This window comes from Hyperolius riggenbachi, chromosome 3 (genome assembly GCF_040937935.1).
Source record: "Hyperolius riggenbachi isolate aHypRig1 chromosome 3, aHypRig1.pri, whole genome shotgun sequence".
Lineage (NCBI taxonomy): Eukaryota > Metazoa > Chordata > Amphibia > Anura > Hyperoliidae > Hyperolius > Hyperolius riggenbachi.
In genome coordinates, this window is record NC_090648.1 from 503,548,293 (window position 1) to 503,568,609 (window position 20,317).

At 47.7% G+C, this 20,317-nt stretch overlaps 1 long non-coding RNA gene across 1 annotated transcript; it reads right to left on the reverse strand.

Annotated features, from left to right (window-relative positions):
• Positions 1–6,398: 6,398 nt before the first annotated feature.
• LOC137564449 (uncharacterized) lies at positions 6,399–20,098 on the reverse strand. Its single transcript, XR_011030599.1, has 4 exons — positions 19,740–20,098; positions 14,149–14,231; positions 10,289–10,395; positions 6,399–9,077 (listed from the first exon to the last, which is right to left on the reverse strand). It is a non-coding gene; the product is annotated as an uncharacterized lncRNA (long non-coding RNA).
• Between the last annotated feature and the right edge of the window lie 219 nt (positions 20,099–20,317).

The window sequence follows — 20,317 nt, forward strand, 5'->3', positions numbered from 1 at the left end:
CCTGCTGCCCCACTTTGTGCTTCCTTCTGTCCCCCTGTGTGCCTCCTTCAGTCCCCCTGTGCCTCCTTCTGGCTCTCATGCCTTCTTCTGTACCCTTGTACCTCCCGCTGACCCTCTGTGTACCTCCTTCTGTCCTCCTTCTGTCCTCCTTTGTGACTTCTGACCCTCATGCCACCTTCTGTCCCCCTGTGTGCCTCATTCAATCCCCCCGTACCTCCTTCTAGCTCTCATGCCTTCTTCTGTACCCCTGCACCTCCCGCTGCCCCTCTGTGTACCTCCTTCTGTCCTCCTTTGTGACTTCTAACCCTCATGCCTCCTTCTGTCCCCCTGTGCCTCCTTCTGGCTCTCATGCCTTCTTCTGTACCCCTGTACCTCCCGCTGACCCTCTGTGTACCTCCTTCTGTCCTCCTTCTGTCCTCCTTTGTGACTTCTGACCCTCATGCCACCTTCTGTCCCCCTGTGTGCCTCATTCAATCCCCCCGTACCTCCTTCTAGCTCTCATGCCTTCTTCTGTACCCCTGCACCTCTCGCTGCCCCTCTGTGTACCTCCTTCTGTCCTCCTTTGTGACTTCTAACCCTCATGCCTCCTTCTGTCCCCCTGTGCCTCCCTATGTCCCGCTGTGTGCCTCCTTCTGTCCCCCTTTGTGCCTCATTCTGTCCCCCATTGTGCCTCCTTCTGCCCTCTGTGTGCCTCCTTTAGTTCCCCTGTGATTCCTTCTGTTCTCCTTTGTGACTCCTTGTGTTCCCCTTTGTGACTCCTCCTGACCCTCTTGCAGAGGTGCCTGGTCCACTAGGCCAACCAGGTGGTCTCATGTGCTTTGCAGGTGGAGGCATGGGGGGGGGGGGGGGACCGCGGCCACCAACCCCCCGCCAGATTGTGTGTTCCCAGGTGGTGAACTGGCTTGCGACGTCTAATAGACGCTCTGCCAGTTCACTGGCCGCAGCCCGTAAGCTCCCTTCTGCAGCCTGTGGAGTCTGTGGGTTCCAGCAGGCAGGACCATTTGTGTCTCCATTGCAAGGCTTTGGGCGCAATTTTCCTGTAGCCCTGCCCTGCCTGTTAGCATGTGAGTTTTGCAGCCGGAGTTGCTGCATGAAGATCATCGGGGGAGCTGCTGCGCGCCGGAGGGAGGCCGGGAGAGCAGTCTTCTGCAGGTGAGTAAATGTTTTTTTTCTTATAGGTTCAGTCAGGTATTGGGGTTATTAGGGGAACTAATGGGAAGGGGGGGGGGGGGGGTGACTAGGAGCACTGCCTATGTGTATTTGTGTATTTTCTGGTGAAACGCTGCCGCAATAAATGTAATTTCTTGTGAAACGCTGCTGCATTATGATTATTTTCTGGTGAAACACTGCTGCATTAAGATTATTGTCTAGCAAAAAGCTGCTGCATTACGATTATTTTCATGAGGCTGCGACATGAGGGTGGGGGGGGGGGGGCACCACAGGTTTTCTCGCCTGGAGTGACAAAATGGCTAGAGGCATCCCTACACACCATGGTGCAGTTTTGTTACAGTCGACTTGTAAGTCGACGGCAACTGCGCCTGTGCGGCCCGGGCTACGCATAGCTTTCTTCGCATTCCTGCCAGCAATAGCCTCATGCACTACGGTAACAAAACTGCACCGCGGCAGGAGAACGGAGGCTCGTGCAGGACCGGCGTGGACAGGACGGCAGCTGGGGGCTTGGGGAAGCCCAGGGTAAGGGAAACTGCTTGTTTTTTGCAACATTACAGTTCTGCTTTAAAGAGGAATTCCAGTGAAAATGTAATAAAAAAAAAGTTCTTCATTTTTACAATAATTATGTATAAATGATTTAGTATGTGTTTGCCCATTGTAAAATCTTTTAAATCCCTGATTTACATTCTGACATTTATTACATGGTGACATTTTTACTGTGGGCAGGTGATGTAGCTGCTGCATGCTTATTTGGCAGTTGGAAACAGCTGTAAACAGCTATTTCCCACAATGCAACAAGGTTCGCAGACAGGAAACTGCCAGGAGTACCACAGTCCTCAGAGTTTCTTGTGGGAGAGGTTTCACCCCAATATCAGTCATACAGCGCCCCCTGATGGTCTGTATGTGAAAAGGAATAGATTTCTCATGTAAAAGGGGGTATCAGCTACTGATTGGGATGAAGTTCAATTCTTGGTCGGAGTTTCTCTTTAAGTAGTAGTTGGAGCCCTGTTGGTATGCCCCTGATTCAGATGTGCTGATCCTGAGATGGTCGTGGGAGAGATGTGGTGACTACAGACAATGGGTTAATCATTCTTTTATTAAGCCAAGTGTGAATTTTTTTTACTAAATTACTTTAAATGTCAGCTGAAATGAGAGGGATAAGGAGGCTGCCATATTTATTTGCTTTTAAACAATACCAGTTGCCTGGCAGTCCTGCTGATCTTCTGTCTCTAACGGTGGCCACACACAATACAATAAAATGATCTGATTTTACGGCTATTTGATAAATATGATCGGATCTCCCGAAAATATCGAAAGCTTTTTTTTTTTCATTCGACTGAAAAATCCGATCGGATTTCCAATTTTCTTCTATTTTTATCGATCCGGAATGCCAGATATTTTTCTTCAATCTTTCTAAAGATTTTATGGTGTGTGTTAGATTGTCAATTTATTAATATACACACCCTAGCAATTTTGTCCAATCATTTGTATCATAATTGGGGAAAATTGAACACAGGTGTGTGGTACATTGGTCATATTTTTGAAATGTTACAATCAGTCAGAAAAATTGATTGCAATTCTTACATTGAACAGATATTTAAAAATTGTATGGTGTGTGGCCACCTTAATACGTTTAGCCATAGCCCCTGAACAAGCATGCAGCATATCAGGAGTTTGACATTCTTGTCAGATCTGACAAGATTATCTGCATGCTTCTTTCTGGTGTGATTCAGATACTACTGCAGCCAAATAGATCAGCAGGGCTGCCAGGTAACTGGTATGGTTTAAAAGGAAATAAATATGGCAGCCTCCAGATTCCTCTCATTACGGTTGTCCTCTAATGCCTAGTACAAACAATGAGATTTTCAGGCAGATCTCCTGCCACATTGATTATTTTCAACATGCCCGACCTGGTTTCGATCGATTTTCCGCTCACGTCTATGGAAAAAAATCGATCGAAATCAGATATGTTGAAAATAATCGATCTGGCAGGAAATCTGCCTAAAAATCTCATCGTGTGTGCTAGGCCTAATACAGTGTTTTGTTTTATCTTAAACCTTTTCTGAATAGGTAAGGGGTCCTTTACCTCTCTCGGTAAGCCTGACACAGTGTCAGGGTAGCCGCCGCAGGGGATCGCATGCAGGGCCGGATTTGTACTCTTTACCGCCCAAGGCCACTGCCACCAACCGCTCCCCTTTGGTATAGGTAGCCAGGTGACTCCTCCCCCTTTCCCTCTAGTATAGGTAGCCAGATGACTCCTCCCCCTTTCCCTCTAGTATAGGTAGCCAGATGACTCCTCCCCCTTTCCCTCTAGTATAGGTAGCCAGATGACCCCTCCCCCTTCCCTCCAGTATAGGTAGCCAGATGACTCCCTTAACCCCTCCTTTTCCCACCCCCTTTCAGTATAGGTAGCCAGCTCACCTTCACACCGCAGCAGCCATCAGTGTCACTCATTTCTCCGCTCGTCTCCAGTGCAGAAGCTTCCTCTTCCTTTCCGTCTCCAATGCTGCCCAAGTCCATAGCCGCCGGCCACAATGCAAACGTGCACAGAGAGCAAGGTGGCCACTGCACAGGCAGCTAGCAGCAGAGTACTGCAGTCAGGCACTTGCCTGATCTCCCTACATTGCAGCATTTGAAAGCTTGCACCAGTTTAGCCTGCTGCTTTGGTGCCCTTGCTCCTGTGGTGCCCTAGGCCATGGCCTAGCAGGCCTTGCCCTAAATTCGGCCCTGATCGCATGTCCCCGGGGGGATTTTTTTAAATAAAATTTGTGCAATAGTCTTCAGCTAGCACTTAGCTAGCTACCTGTGCCCCCCAAGTGCCTCCGCTCTCCTCCGATCCCCGCCGCAATACATACCCCCCAGGGATCCCGCGATGGCGCAGCCTCCTGGAGCTGACTCCAGGCTGCGCTATGGGGAGGATCGGGACTGCGCATGATGTCGATGACGTCCGATCGACTGAAGCTAATTGGGAAGCTGCGGCTCTCGCGAGATCGCGGACGGGTGAGTGTTGCCGGCGGCGATCGGGGGGAGCAGATAGGTGCCGGAGGACTTTGGGGCCACAGGTAGCTGGCCTAGTGCTAGCTACGAAGTTTCAAACAACTTTTATTCTAAAAATCCCTCCCGCGGACACAGCCTCATTAACTGCGTCCCGCCAGGGAGGTCAATGACACCTTTAACCTGTTCAGCTAGGTGGGGGCAATTTGCATGTCCGCTTCCTAATGGGGGGGGGGAGGGGAGGGGAGGGTGATCAGTGATCAGATACACAATAAGCAACCCCAATTGCTGCCTCTATTTCTCGGCTCTATTCACAGGAGATTCTTGTAAACACACTCATGGGAGATATCACAGGCAGGGGCATAACTAGAAATCACTGCCCCCCCCCCCCCCCCGTAAAACTTTGGATGGCGCCCCCTCCCCCTCTGCACACTGAATAGGAACAGTCTACAAATCTTTGTCTACAAAACTTTGTATAATTCCTTATCAGTGGCTGAGCAGATGCAGTCATTAGAACAATTGTGCAGAGAGAAGAATGTTTTTTCTCTCCTTGGCCTAATGCTGGGCATACACAGGTCGACCCGGTGGATCAACTCCCACCGCGTCCCCGCGGGCGCTCCTTATCTTCTGCTCGATTCTCCGCTATTGTCCGCCCACGGGGATCGAGCAGGGTATCGATCCGGCGGGTCATCGGACCTGTCAGAAATTATCAATCGAGCCGTCAGTGGCTCGATTGATAAGGGCGCATCGGCCCGTGTCGATGTGATCGAGTTCAACCAGAGAACAAAGTACAACTCCAGCCTGCTCCCTCACATATCCCTGTTGATCCAGAGGAAGCGAAAAAACCCTTACAAGGCATGGTCCAATTAGCCCCAAAAGGGAAAAAAAAATCCTATTAGTTGTCAGTCTTTCAAGACGGGGCCCCCTATGGCTTCTGGGCTCCCCCTGCAGCTGCATCCGTTGCAGGGTCTATTGTTACGCCCCTGATCACAGGATGTATATAGAATGAAAGGTGAGGCTGGGCAAGGCATTCCTCTGGATTATTGTGTTCAGAAGGAGTCCGTACAGGAATCTGGGTCAGACAGCAGAGCCTAATGGAGCAGTGTCTGTGCAATCTATCAAATGGCCAGAGGCGTAGCAATAGGGGGTGCAGAGGTTGCCAGTTGCCACCACATCGGGGCCCTTGGTCTTGAGGGGCCCTGAAGCACCCTCCCTCAACCACAGTATTAGCTCTCTATTGGTCCTGTACTCATAATAATCACTTCTATAGATACTTTGAATACTGGTAATCATTAACAAGCTGCTCCCCATCCCCTTCTTGCACCTCTGACACTGTGGTTGCCATTGGCAGGGATTGCTATGTATAGAGTGCTTGGGGGTAATCAGTAACAAGCTGTTTCCCATCCCCTTCTTGCACCTCTGACACTGTAGTTGCCATTGGCAGGGATTGCTATGTATAGAGTGCTTGGGGGTAATCAGTAACAAGCTGCTCCCCATCCCCTTTTTGCTCCTCTGACACTGTAGTTGCCATTGGCAGGGATTGCTATGTATAGAGTGCTTGGGGGTAATCAGTAACAAGCTGTTCCCCATCCCCTTCTTGCACCTCTGACACTGTAGTTGCCATTGGCAGGGATTGCTATGTATAGAGTGCTTGGGGGTAATCAGTAACAAGCTGCTCCCCATCCCCTTCTTGTACCTCTGACAGTGTAGTTGCCATTGGCAGGGATTGCTATGTATAGAGTGCTTGGGGGTAATTAGTAACAAGCTGCTCCCCATCCCCTTCTTGCACCTCTGACACTGTGGTTGCCATTGGCAGGGATTGCTATGTATAGAGTGCTTGGGGGTAATTAGTAACAAGCTGCTCCCCATCCCCTTCTTGCACCTCTGACACTGTAGTTGCCATTGGCAGGGATTGCTATGTATAGAGTGCTTGGGGGTAATCAGTAACAAGCTGCTCCCCATCCCCTTCTTGCTCCTCTGACACTGTAGTTGCCATTGGCAGGGATTGCTATGTATAGAGTGCTTGGGGGTAATTAGTAACAAGCTGTTCCCCATCCCCTTCTTGCACCTCACTGTAGTTGCCATTGGCAGGTTTTGATGAGCCGTAGCAATTGCTATTTATAGAGTGCTTGGGGGGCCCCAATGTAAAACTGGCATCGGGGCCCACAGCTCCTTAGCTACGCCACTGAAAATGGCGTGTCATGTCAGCGTGATAAAATATAAAAGTAGCCACATTAGCTTCAAAAAATGTTTTTATTGCAACAACAACAGAGCGCTATACACAATACCAAAGGGGGCGCTATACAGTATGTACAAGCATATCTATTCTAAACTGCAAATCTCTTTGCAACTATGTCACATTAAATGCCTACAACATTTACCCCCCAAAAAATAAGTAAAAGTATTGTTTTGAGGTGGAACTCCTTCTAAGGGCCGGTTCACATCACAAATGCGGATGGCCATGCGTGCGGAACGGGATCAGTAAATAATGGCGCACAGTGCCTATGCATAGAAATGGCGCCGCATTAAAAAGATACGCTTATCGCTATTTATCGTTAGTACTGCATAATAATGGCGCACAGGGAAAAAAAGAAGAAAAACGGCACACAGTAACGTTATTTATCAATAGTGGCACACACTAACGTTATTTATCAATAGTGGCACACACTAACGTTATTTAACAATAGTGGCACACACTAACGTTATTTATCAATAGCGCCCTACATAAGCCAAACTGCAGAAGTTATTTAACTGCAAAACGATGAATGGATTTAATGTAACACTGTCAAGGTTAGGGTTAGGCACTACCAGGGGGGTGGTTAGGGTTAGGCACCACCAGAGGGGTGGTTAGGGTTAGGCACCACCAGGGGGGTGGTTAGGGTTAGGCACCACCAGGGGGGTGGTTAGGGTTAGGCACCACCAGGGGGGTGGTTAGGGTTAGGCACCACTGGGGGGTTTAGGGATAGGTACAGAGAGGGTTCTGTGTGTTAACGCTACATAACAATAAGGCTTTAACGCTAAATAACAATAAGGCTTTAACGCTAAATAACAATAAGGCTTTAACGTTAAATAGCGATAAGCGGCAAACGGATTAGCGGCAACACTGTGCGCCATTATTCACAGGCGCCATTTTCAGATGGATGTGTGCGGAACGTGTGCGGACCACAACGCGTACGAACGCACGCCATCCGCGTTTATGTGCGTTGCGTGGCTGATCCCATCACTGAAAAGTGAATGGGACAGCCGCGCGTTTTTGTAAAATCTGCGTGCAGCATGCGTTCCCGGACCGCACAGGTCCGGATTGCATGCAGTGTGAACATCAGACAGTGCACTCTATGCACTGTCTGATGTCGTGCGTGTCGGCCTCCTGCACGCGTTTCCAAAACGCGGCTGGAAACGCGTGCAGTCTGAACGGGCCCTAAGGCCAGGTTCACAGTGATGCGTTGCGGTATAACGGCCGCTTTGTACTGCACCTATATGATGTTCGCAGTGCGCTCGGTGTGTTGCGGTATAACGGCTGCTTTGTGCTGCACCTATATGATGTTCGCAGTGCGCTCGGTGCGTTGCGGTATAACGGAGTGCAGCATCATTATGCAGTGCATTACCACAAAGCGCATGGATTTACAGTGACAGTGAAGCATACTTTCCAATGATTGTATGAGGTGGCCATACATAAGACAATCAAATCAATTGAGTTTCCTGTTTGTTTGTTTTTTTTTTTTGTTTTTTTTTTAATAAAACTATTGACTATTGATTGTATAAGTAACAATCAAAAACATTTTTTTGAACGATTGGTTGGTTGTAAATAATCTCTGTTGATGGGCACAATCAATTACAAACGATTATAAAAACAGTCGTCTGATTGGATTTTCATCGAACCAAAATTTGAATTTTCTTGTTGGTTGCGATTGATAGGAAGCAAAGATTGGTTCGTTGATGGTGTAGTGAAGGATTTCCCTTTCAATCAGAATTTCTGAACGCTTGAACGATTATTCACTAGAAATTGGATTGTTAGTGGCCACCATTAGTCCTCATCAGTACATGGCAGGGATTGATATGGTTCTAGGGAATAGGGGCTTGGACCAGTACAACAGAGTAACCAAGCAGCTCAGGGTGACCCAAACCACTAGGAATGTATAGAGGGACAAAAGAGACCGAAAAAGCCCTCCTACTAATTTGCCTGCTTACAACAGAAGGTATTTGCGATAATTCAGATTTAAGTGTATCTAAATGGTCACAATTACCTTCTGTATTAAGAAGGCAAATCACATTGATACAGAGAATGCTTGGAAATCAAAGTTTGTACTACTAATAAATGACTATGAGCCTGATTCACAAAGCGGTGATAACTCAGTTATCATGCCTAAAAGACTTTAGGCGTGATAACCATTGCACCACGCTGGTGAAAAGCCAGTTTAGGCGTGATAAGTTTAGGCATGCTAAGTTTAGATAAGTTTAGATCGCACGCAAAGTCCCGCACGCAAAGCAGCGCCATTAAACTCTATGCGAAGTGCACCAGACTTTGCTAGCGCAAAACTTTTGATCAGCTGTGCACTGCGGTGCTAGCCCAGTTGGTGCTTAAACTTATCACGCCTAAACTTATCACACCTAAACTTATCATGCCTAAACTTAGTTTAGGCATGATAAAGGGCTTTTTACCAGCGTGCTAACTGTTAGCACCGCTTTGTGAATCAGGCCCTATGTATCAATGGTTACGCCATGTAATATCGCCTATACCAGGTGGTTCCTGGCCAGCCCGGATGTATGCATGTGGGCACATTCCAAAATCATGTTATTAAACAGTTCTGTAGCCATAGGAATTTACTCTACAGAAGATTAATAGACATTATATATTCTGTAAAATGATGCTGTGTCTTGAAACTGCGGCGACATGATGCGGTCATCATCACAACCTAAAAGATAAATATAAATAAAGGTTAGTTAGCGTGTTGTAGTAGTACAGGCTGCGCAGCAATTTATATTCTTGTTACATCAGCCACTGCAAAAACCTCAGATATCATTAACCTTCCTGGCGGTAACCCTGAACGTAGTTCGGGGTAAGCCGCGCAGGAGGTTTTCTCCGGCCCTGCTGGGCCGATTTTCTTAATTTTTTTTTTGCTGGATGCAGCTAGCACTATGCTAGCTGCGGCAGCACACTGATCGCTGCCGGCCTGCTATCCGTTGCGGCGCGCGGCCCCCCCCCAGACCCCGTGCGCTGCCTGGCCAATCAGTGCCAGGCAGCGCCGAGGGGTGGATTGGGACTCCCAATGACGTCGCTGACGTCATCCCGCCCCGTCGCCATGGCGACGAGGAAAGCCCTCCAGGAAATCCCGTTCTTTGAACGGGATTTCCTGATCGGAGATCACCGAAGGCGATCGAAGAGGGCGGGGGGAGCCCTGGGCTCGCTACATGATTTTAAAAAAACAAAAACAAAAAAAAAACTGCCGCGCTGCCTCCTGGCGGAATTTTTCATACCGCCAGGAGGGTTAAAGAGGCCCTGTAGTGACATATAGCAGAATTCAGTAAAGAGGCCCTGTCGTGACATATAGCAGAATGCAGTAAAAAGGCCCTGTAGTGGCATATAGTAGTATGCAGTAAAGAGGCCCTGTAGTGACACACAGAGCATGGGGCAGCAGCGTGTGTACAGAGCATGGAGCAGCTCTGGGGAAGTTTACAGAGTCAGGTATGAGCACAGCCCTGTGCCTTGCTGTGTGAATTCTTCACTTTCCCCTTCATTAGCAATGTCGGCTGTCCTCATTATTATCTGTATCCAAACTGCTCCTGATCTATCCCGTTGTCGGGTGAGAGCAGATTGGACATTTAGGAAATAATTGTCAGATCCTGTCAGTTGGACAGGAAATTGCATTATGTGTACTCAGCAGGATGTCCTACCATATTATTATACTGTATTGTGTGTGGCTGAGGGAAACCTTTCAGGAATTCCCCCTTGAAAAAGTGTTTGCCCCTGTATTGTGCCCTGTACATTAGAGTTCACCCCAGCCCTTTGCCTGGATGGCCTGTGCTCAGAAACTCTGCTGTCACTACATGTAATCTTTCCATAGGCTAAAGACATGCGTGAAAGTTCATATTGCTGTTTATAGGTCAGCATTTGGCCCCTTGTTACCTCTCAGCCCTTCTTCTGTCCATCCTTCTCATCTTGCTTCTGGGAATGTTTGTCTTCATTCTTTTTTCCCTTCAGTTTTTTCACTTGCCCAAGAATGTTCTCCCCAACTAAAAAGAAGAAAAAAGGCGGTTTACAAGCAATCGCAACCTTTGATCACATGAATACTGTGATAAATTCCCATCTGGGAGGCTTTCTTCACATTATAAATCGCAAGAGCTGAGTGCTTCGTGCGGATCAGTGAATAATAGCGCACCGCGCCTATGCATACAAATGGCGCCGCATTAAAAAGATACGCTTATCGCTATTTATCGTTAGTACTGCATAATAATGGCACACAGGGAAAAAAGAAGAAAAATGGCACACAGTAACGTTATTTATCAATAGTGCCGTTCATATGCCAAACAGCAGACGTTATTGCCCACAGTAACGTTATTTATCAATAGCGCCCTACATAAGCCAAACAGCAGATGTTATTTAACTGCAAAACAGTGAATGGATTTAATGTAACACTGTCAAGGTTAGGATTAGGCACCACCAGGGGAGATTCGGGGTTAGGCACCACCAGGGGGGTCTTAGGGTTAGGCACCACCAGGGGAGATTTGGGGTTAGGCACCACCAGGGAGGTCTTAGGGTTAGGTACCACCAGGGGGGTGGTTAGGGTTAGGTACCACCAGGGGGGTGGTTAGGGTTAGGTACCACCAGGGGGGTGGTTAGGGTTAGGCACCACCAGGGGGGTGGTTAGGGTTAGGCACCACCAGGGGGGTGGTTAGGGCTAGGCACCACCAGGGGGGTGGTTAGGGTTAGGCACCACCAGGGGGGTGGTTAGGGTTAGGCACCACCAGGGGGGTGGTTAGGGTTAGGCACCACCAGGGGGGTCTTAGGGTTAGGCACCACTAGGGGGGTCTTAGGGTTAGGAACCACCAGGGGTGTGGTTAGGGTTAGGCACCACCAGGGGAGTGGTTAGGGTTAGGAACCACCAGGGGGGGGGGGTCTTAGGGTTAGGCACCACCAGAGGGGTGGTTGGGGTTAGGCACCACCAGGGGGGTCTTAGCATTAGGCACCACCAGGGGAATAATTAGGGTTAGGCACCACCAGGGGGGTGGTTAGGGTTAGGCACCACCAGGGGGGTGGTTAGGGTTAGGCACCACCAGGGGGGTCTTAGGGTTAGGCACCACCAGGGGGGTGGTTAGGGTTAGGCACCACCAGGGGGGGTTTAGGGGTTAGGGATAGGTACCGAGAGGGTTCTGATTATTAACGCTAAATAACGATAAGGATTAACGTTAAATATCGATAAGCGACAAACGGATTAGCAGCAACACTGTGCACCATTATTCGCAGGCGCCATTTTAAGATGGACCCACTTCGTGAGCGCTTTTTAAAGCAATTTTGTCTGTGGTTTTTTTTTGTAGTGATTTGCGATTTTGCAAAGCGCTTTTGTTTGTCGATTAGCACTTTTTTTTCTGCAGACAATCAGGAAGTGAACTCTTTGACCTGGAAATGAATCTCTTTAATGTACTTTGTGATGAAAAGTGCTCACAAAATTGCTTATCCAAGCGCTTTTTAAAGTGCTTAGTGATTTTTTTTTTTTTATACCTTCCATTGAAGCGCAAACGCTCTGAAAATGGTGCAGGACCCGCGTTTGCGATTGGAAAGAAAGCTCATCGCTCATATGAGAACACTCACATTCAAAATTATTGCACATGCGCTTTTAAACGCCAGCGCTTAAAATAATCTCAAAGCCCTCATAGTGTGAATAAGCCCTAACAGCTGTAACTGCTGGAAACCATAGCAGCACTATATGGATTTGTGCCCAGGACTTCCCAGAATTCTCATCTCTGTCTCTGTGCCATTGGCTTAGGGCAGGGCCGGATTTACCATAAGGCACTGTAGGCGCGTGCCTACAGGCGCCTGATGATAGAAAGGCGGCTCACTCTGCTCCTCGAGCGCCTCCCGCCCACTTTCCCTATGCAGAGTCCTGAGTGGAGTGTGAGTGAAAGATAACTTTCCCAGCTCTCGGCATTCCACTGATAAGATAACCATTCCATCAGAGGCGACTTAATACTGGGGGCACCTTTGGCTAACTAATACTAAGGGGCACCTGTAGTTACTTGACGGGCAAAGGAAGTATGGGGAAAGTGACAGCTGGGCCAGCCAGCACACTTGCGGTTTGTAGGTTCATGGAGGGAGAAGTCTAGGGTGCCAGGACATCTGTGTCTATAGGCCCCTGTGAGGTAAATCTGGGCCTGGCTTAGGGCCAAGGCCAGCGCTTCCATTAAGGCGGGGGGGGGGGGGGGGGCAGGCAATTGTCCCAAGGACCCGAACACTGCTGGGGCCCCCAACCTCCATTCCACTTCCTGTGTCTTGTGAACTGGCGCATTCATGTCATGTACCCAATTACAAGACACAGGCAGTGGGATGAATATAGGCAAGCAGCTCCAACTCAGTGCGGAACTATTGGAGGGAGTTCCGGCAGCGCGCGGGGGGTGGGCTTGGCGGGTGCACCAAGCACAGAAATGTTAAGGAGCAGGTCGGGGGGCAGCAGCCGCCCAGATTCAAATTTTGCGGAGGGATGGGGGCACCAGGTTACCTTTGCCTGGAGCCCCATAGAGGGTCAACTGGCCCTGCTCAGGGCTTCGCAAGAAATCTGCAGCTGGTGCTGCATCTGGGTTAAACTCTATGCCGCAGCTCTTGGGGAAGCAGGCCTGTACGGTGAGCTGTCCTGATGCCCACCGCTCCCCCCGTTCCCCTCCTTTGCCAGCTAAATGGCCCCCAACAGCCTCGGTCGCCGGAATCAGTGTGCAGGCGCTGCCGCTAAACTCCCCGGCGTTGTTAAAGTGAAGCAAAAAAAAACAAAACATATAATGAATTGGTTGTGTAGTACAGATAATTACAGGGGTTGGACAAAATAATGGAAACACCTAACATTTTGGCATCATAATCTTTGAACATGTTTTAAGCAATCAAAACTTGACATATCTTACATTTTTTTTGTTTATTATTTTTGTTATTTGATATGTTTAATTAAGAGAATTGTTTTTTTTTACAGATATTTAAACCAAAGTTGGTTATAATTTATAAAAATGGCAGATCTCTCAGACTTCCAAAGAGGCGAAATTGTTGGTGCTTGTATGGCAGGCGCTACTGTAACAGAAACTGCCCGAATGCTTGGCATTTCAAGAGGTACTGTCTCAAAAGTAAGTAATGACTGCCTTTGAAAGAGAAGGAAAAACGTCCTCAGCAAAGCACAGTTGTGGCCGAAAGTCGAAGTTGTCCGAGAGATACAGTCGAATTGTTAGAAAAGCTTGCAAGACCACGGCTCCTAAAATCACTGCAGAGCTGAAAGAACACCTACAGAACCCAGTTTCCACAAAAACTGTTCGTTGGGAGCTGCACAAATCTGGATTCCACGGAAGAACTGTAATTAGAAAACCTCTGCTCTCAAAGGCAAATGTTTCAAAGCATTTAGAGTGGTGTAGAAACCACCAGAATTGGTCTTTCTAGCAGTGGAAAAATATGATTCTTTCTGACGAATCATTGTTTACCTTATTTCCGACCTCCGGCCGAGTGTACGTTGGGACTTGGGAGACAGCAGAAAGAAGCATTTCATCCAAACTGCCTTCTCCCAACCGTAAAACATGGCGGGGGTTCTGTGATGATCTGGGGTGCTATTTCTTGGAAATCCGCCGGGCGGATTGGAGCATTGAACTTTAGCAGCAACTGGATTTGTGTTCCATCTGATCAAGTTAATTAGCATTGGAGCGCTGATATATACATTTTTGAGCATGTTGGGTTAGTCTCTTCTGTTGTGACGCATTGCAATACATGACATTCTTGCAAAATTTTAAAAAATGCTCGCTTACCCTGAAAAACATTTTTGGGTTCACCTGATTGGCCCCCTGCCATTTTGATAGGTTTTATTGTCACCGTTCGTCAACACAATGACCTGCAAGACAGAAAACATGCTCATCAGATGGAGGATTTCATATGGGTTCAAAACATACCTAACATTGATCTGCAGCTCCAGCTACCAGCAGCAAGGGCCATCCCCTGCAGATCTCCTGGACCACCTCAGCCTATCTTCACCCCCTTCACCAGGGCCGCCCTCTCCACCTGCAGCCGCCGCCCAGTCTTGGGCCTTTGAACCAACCGCAATAGGTTAGGCCAGCCAGGAGAGTTATGGAAGCCACTACCCAGTTATGGAGCCACTACCCAGCAGGGCCGGTTCTCTCATGAAGCAAGGTTAAACATTTGTATCAGGTGCAGAGATTACAGGGGCAGCATGTTTATACTGTGTTTACACTAAGGACACGTTTCCACTACACGCAGTGCATTGCACCGCGACCGAACTGAAACCAAAGCACGGCAACGGAACAGTTTCCATTGCATGCTGGTTATCTGAAGCAGTGTGGAGCAATCAGAGAATCTGCAGCAGGCCCTGAACTGTGCGCCTTTTATGTCCCCAAATAATGGGCACAGTTAAAGCGGATCCGAGATGAAAAACTAACTATAACAAGTAACTTATCTATATGTATCTTATCTAAAGTTTAGATAGTTTACACAGCAAATCTGGCTGCAAACAGCTTCAACGGTTTATGATTATTTATTCCTGTGATACAATGAGGGAAGCCATGTTCTGTTTTGTCACATTACACACAGGCAAGCTGATCTGAATCTCCAGCCCTCAGCCTGTGACAAATTCAGTCCCCTCTCCTCCTCCCCTCTACCTCTGAAATCTCTGGCTAGTAACCTCCTCCTGCCCAGACTGAGCTCCCATAAGCCCTTGCTACAGTGCCAGGGCTCTCTGGAGAAGCTGTGGGCGAGGCTTGCTTAGTTTATAGGGAATTAGGGTATTAAAACCAAACATAAAAAGTATTTGGCTTGAGGAATGCCCTATAAACTATATGTAAGGAACACAATTATGCAATGAGTAAAAGTTTATCTCGGATCCACTTTAAAAATACAACAACAACGACACCTGGCTATAATAAATAGTTAAACATGAAAAAAACAAAAACAGGTTCCCTTGGAATGAGTCACTGAGGCCAGCTCCATCCGGTTGTTTTGTGACTTCAGCAGCTATCAGTGTGTACAGAGGTCTGTTATCGCTTGTTTTTATCTCTGTAATAAATACCTTTGTGGTGCCAATGCCCCAGCACCTATGAGACAGTCCACACTGTACTGCGCCTTCTCTATATTATCATCCAGTAGCAGAGATCAGTACTGCCATAAATGCCTCCCACCTCCAGGTAGGTGCAGAAGACTACACCCACCAGTGTTGCACAACGATAACTTTGATATAGCCAAAGTAGGATCATCCACCACCAGGCAACCTAGACAGGTGCTTAGGGCCCAATGGGCATCAAGAGGCCCACCCACCTGCCACCTTCTTCAACCTCTCTCCTCTTCAGCCTATCAAAAGGACCACAAGGTATTGATACAATCTTTATTGTCCAATCGTTCCAAATCTATGTAGGCGAGAGGTAAACTAAATGAATACATGCTAAATTGTTACTTTTGGTAGTCCCTTGTTACAGGATGGTAAGATTGGACAAATAAGATTGTATCATTAGCTTGCACCTTAACTGCTTGCCGACCGCGTCACCGCGATGGGCGTGGCCGCGGCGGCTCCCCAGGACCACTTAACGCCAATTGGTGTAAAGTCCTGGGGAGATTTCAGGGGATCGCGCGCTGAAAGCGTGCGCACCCCCGCTAGGAGACTGTTAGACGACGAAGCCGCAGTCTATTTACCAGTGGCGTAGCTAAGGAGCTATGGGCCCCCCAAGCACTGTATACATAATAATTAATACGGCGCACCAAAACCTTTTAAACAATACCAGCCTGGCAGCCCTGCTGATCCTCTGCCTCTAATACTTTCAGCCATAGCCCCTGAACAAGCATGCAGCAGATCAGGTGTTTCTGACATGATTGTCAGATCTGACAAGATTATCTGCATGCTCGTTCCTGGTGTTATTCAGACACTCCTGGAGCCAAATACACCAGCAGCAGAGCCAGGTAACTGGTATTGTTTAAAAGGAAATACATATGGAAGCCTCCATATATGTCTCACTACAGTTGTCCTTTAAAACTTGCATAACACAATAATACACAGATGTCAAATAAGTTCCAACACACATTACAGTATATTTATATCCCTGAACAGAGAAAAGCAAAAACGATTCTTGAAATTCCTAACGCCTGGTACACATGATGCAATTTTTAGTCAGATTGGCAGTCAAATTGATTATTTCAGCAAGGTCCAATTAGATTTCCGATTGTTTTTGTGATCGATTTTCCGATAACTTTTTTACAAAATCGATCAGTAAAACAATCGAAAATCAGATCGGACTTGTTGGAAACAGGGCCGGCCCGCTCATGAGGCGGGGTGAAACTTTTGCCTCAGGCGGCACATTTCTAGGGGCGGCATCTGCCCGTCGGTGGGTGCGGGGAGCCGGCCGCCGAGGTGGAGGGGTAGCGGGCAGGACGGTGGTATTGGGCCTAGCGGCGGGGAGGGGTGTCGGACCCCCCCCTCCCTCGCCTGGGTTCCCCGTCCTCCGCACCCCTCCAGCCTTAAATAAATTAGAAACGCTACTCGTAAGAGGCAGTAGGCGGGGAGGACTCACCTCTTCCTCGATCCAGCGTGCGCTCCACTGACGACACTTCCTGCAACGCCGCCCACTGTATTGTAAGTGGACGGCGTTGCAGGAAGTGACGTCAGTGGAGCGCACGCTGGATCGAGCGAGGAAGAGGTGAGTCCTCTCCGCCCACTGCCTCTTACGAGTAGCGCTTCTGATCTATTTAAGGCTGGAGGGGAGCGGAGGACGGGGGACCCAGGCGAGGGAGGGGAGGTCCGAGGGGAGGTCCGACCCCCTCCCCGCCGCTAGGCCCAATACCCCTGTCCTGCCCGCTACCCCTCCAGCTCGGGGGGGGGGGGGGGGGGGGCGGCAGCAATAATTTGTACAAAATTTGCCTCAGGCGGCAAAAAGTCTAGGGCCGGCCCTGGTTGGAAATCATTGTTTCGACTGTTAATTTGACGGAAAATTGCATCATGTGTACCAAGCATAAAAGTGTGGAGAATTTAGGAGCTTAAAGGGGTTCTTTTGCGAAAAAAGTAGGCAGTTAAAAAATGTGACAGATGACAGGTTTTGGGCCAGTCCATCTTTTTAAGGGGGATTCTCTGGGCTTTCTTTGTTTTCAACAGCATTTCCTGAACAACAGTTTAACTGCCAAAATAGCAAGATACCAGCCGGCCTCCCTAATCACTTGCACACTATTATGTCAGTTAAATGTTGCAACTGTTGTTCAGGAAATGCTGTTGAAAACAAAGAAAGCCCTGAGAATCCCCCTTAAAAAGATGGACTGGCCCAAAACCTGTCATCTGTCACATTTTTAACTGCCTACTTTTTTCGCGAAAGAACTCCTTTAAATTCTATGAAGGAATCAACTGAATACTAAATCTAGGAACACTTTAAAACAAATTAGCAGTTATATTCAGGAGCTATTAAAGGACACCTGAACTGAGAGGGATACCGTATGGAGGCTGCCATATTTATTACCTTCTACACAATGCACATTGCCTGGCTGTCCTGCTGTTCCTCTGCCTCTAATACTGTCAGCCATAGCCCCTGAACAAGCATGCAGGTGTTTCTAACATTATTGTCAGATCTGACAAGATTAGCTGCATGCTTGTTTCTGGTGTGATTCAAACACTACTGCAGCCAAATAGACCAGCAGGGCTGCCAGGCAACTCGTATTGCTTAAAGGGAAGGTCCGAGCACCTTAAAAATAAAAAACCAGGGCTGGAGGAAGCCCCAGGTATGTGGATTTTTTTTTTATTTTCATACAGCTCGGATGTATCCTTTAAAGTGAACCCGAAGTGAAATTAAACTAATGAGATAAACAATTGTATTTATCCTCCTACTCCTAAAAATGTTTTATTTTTTAGACATCCCAGGATTTTGTTTTATATTTAAACATTTAGAAAGTAGATTGAATGTTTTGTTGTCTCTGCTCAGTTGCAGTCTATTAAGTGTCCCTAAATGAAAATACATGAACTATATTGACCCCTATTCTCTCCCCCTCAGCTCTCAGAAATATGTAAAAAAATGTATTCTGCCAGGAAAACTTGTATGGCTGTAATCTGCATATCAGTGATGTTTACTACATTCCTGACAAGGTCCTGACAAGGCAGAAGTTTCCATCCTTAAAAATTAACTATTTCAAGCAGCAAAATAAAACAAGTAAAACAGCCTGGTTATTAATATATACATGTTTATCTCATCATGTCACATGTCCCCCCCCCCCCCCCGGTACACTTTAACCTCGTGAGGACTGCAGTGTTAAACCCCCCTAGTGACCAGGCTAATTTATGTAAACACATCACACGAGTGATTCCCCCCCCCCCCTTTTCTCCCCACCAACAGTGCTTTCTGTTGGTGGGGTCCGATTCCCCCCCCCCCCCCCCCCATGTTTATTTATTTATTTTTTTACAAATATTTGTTTATTTTTTTTATAAAAACCCTATTTCTTTAACTATTTTCCCTCCCTGCCTCCCCCCGCCAGCCTATCACCGCCGATCGCTTTTAAGTCTGGGGGACAGCCGTGTCACACGGCTGCAGATATGGAGGCAGCCATATTTATTACCTTTTAAGCAATACCAGTTGCCTGGCTGTCCTGCTGATCCTCTGCCTCTAATATTTTTAGCCATAGACCCTAAACAAGCATGCAGCAGATCAGGTGTTTCTGACATTATTATCAGATCTGACAAGATTAGCTGCATGCTTGTTTCTGGTGTGATTCAGACACTCCTGGAGCCAAATACACCAGCAGGACAGCCAGGTAACTGGTATTGTTTAACTATGACAGCCTCCACATACCTCATTACAGTTGTCCTTTAAGGCCTGGTGCACACCAAAAACCGCTAGCAGATCCGCAAAATGCTAGCAGATTTTGAAAAGCTTTTTCTTATTTTTCTGTAGCGTTTCAGCTAGCGTTTTGCGGTTTTGTGTAGCGGTTTTGGTGTAGTAGATTTCATGTATTGTTACAGTAAAGCTGTTACTGAACAGCTACTGTAACAAAAACGCCTGCAAAACGGCTCTGAACAGGCGTTTTTCAGAACGGTTTACGTTTTTTCTATACTTAACATTGAGGCAGAAACGCATCCGAAATCCAAAAAATGCTTCACCCCGGGAGGATTCGTTTCTGAAAAACGCCTCCCACTCTGGTGTGCACCACCCCATTGAGATACATTGACCAAGCGGATCCGCAGCCGCAAGCGGCTGCAGAAACGCTGAAAAAGCCGCTCGGTGTGCACCAGCCCTAAGTGGGTTTAGTTTATCTGAGCAAAACCATTTTTTAGAAGAAGGAAAATTGCCACATCACATTTACTTCTCAATCTATAGGTATAGAGCGCAGTGAATTGTGTACAGAGTGCGTGGCGTAGCGCTGCTCTTACCTGTGCGTCGGTGAAGGACTCTGCTAGTCGCTGGTAGCTCTGGCAGTAGAAGAGTCAGTGGCAGCTGGTGTAGATGTGGAGGGACTCTGCTAGTCGCTGGTAGCTCTGGCAGTAGAAGAGTCAGTGGCTGCTGTTGTAGATGTGGAGGGACTCTGCTAGTCGCTGGTAGCTCTGGCAGTAGAGAAGTCAGTGGCTGCTGCTGTAGATGTGGAGGGACTCTGCTAGTCGCTGGTAGCTCTGGCAGTGGAGGAGTCAGTGGCAGCTGGTGTAGATGTGGAGGGACTCTGCTAGTCGCTGGTAGCTCTGGCAGTGGAGGAGTCAGTGGCAGCTGCTGTAGATGTGGAAGCTGGATAAATAGCCTGGCACACAGGAAGCTGTCCCTCCCTCTGCTGTTATCTCTCTTATTTCCAGGGAAAATTATTTCTCAAGAAGATGCCTTTCACTCACTGTGTTCTTAGGTTTAGAGAGAATACACGTTTGCAGATTACCAGCTAATTCTGCGCACCAGTGAACAGTTTTTAATTACATTTTGGGTCTGTTGGTTTCTGGATGCAGCACTCTGCAATCTGCCCTTGTTC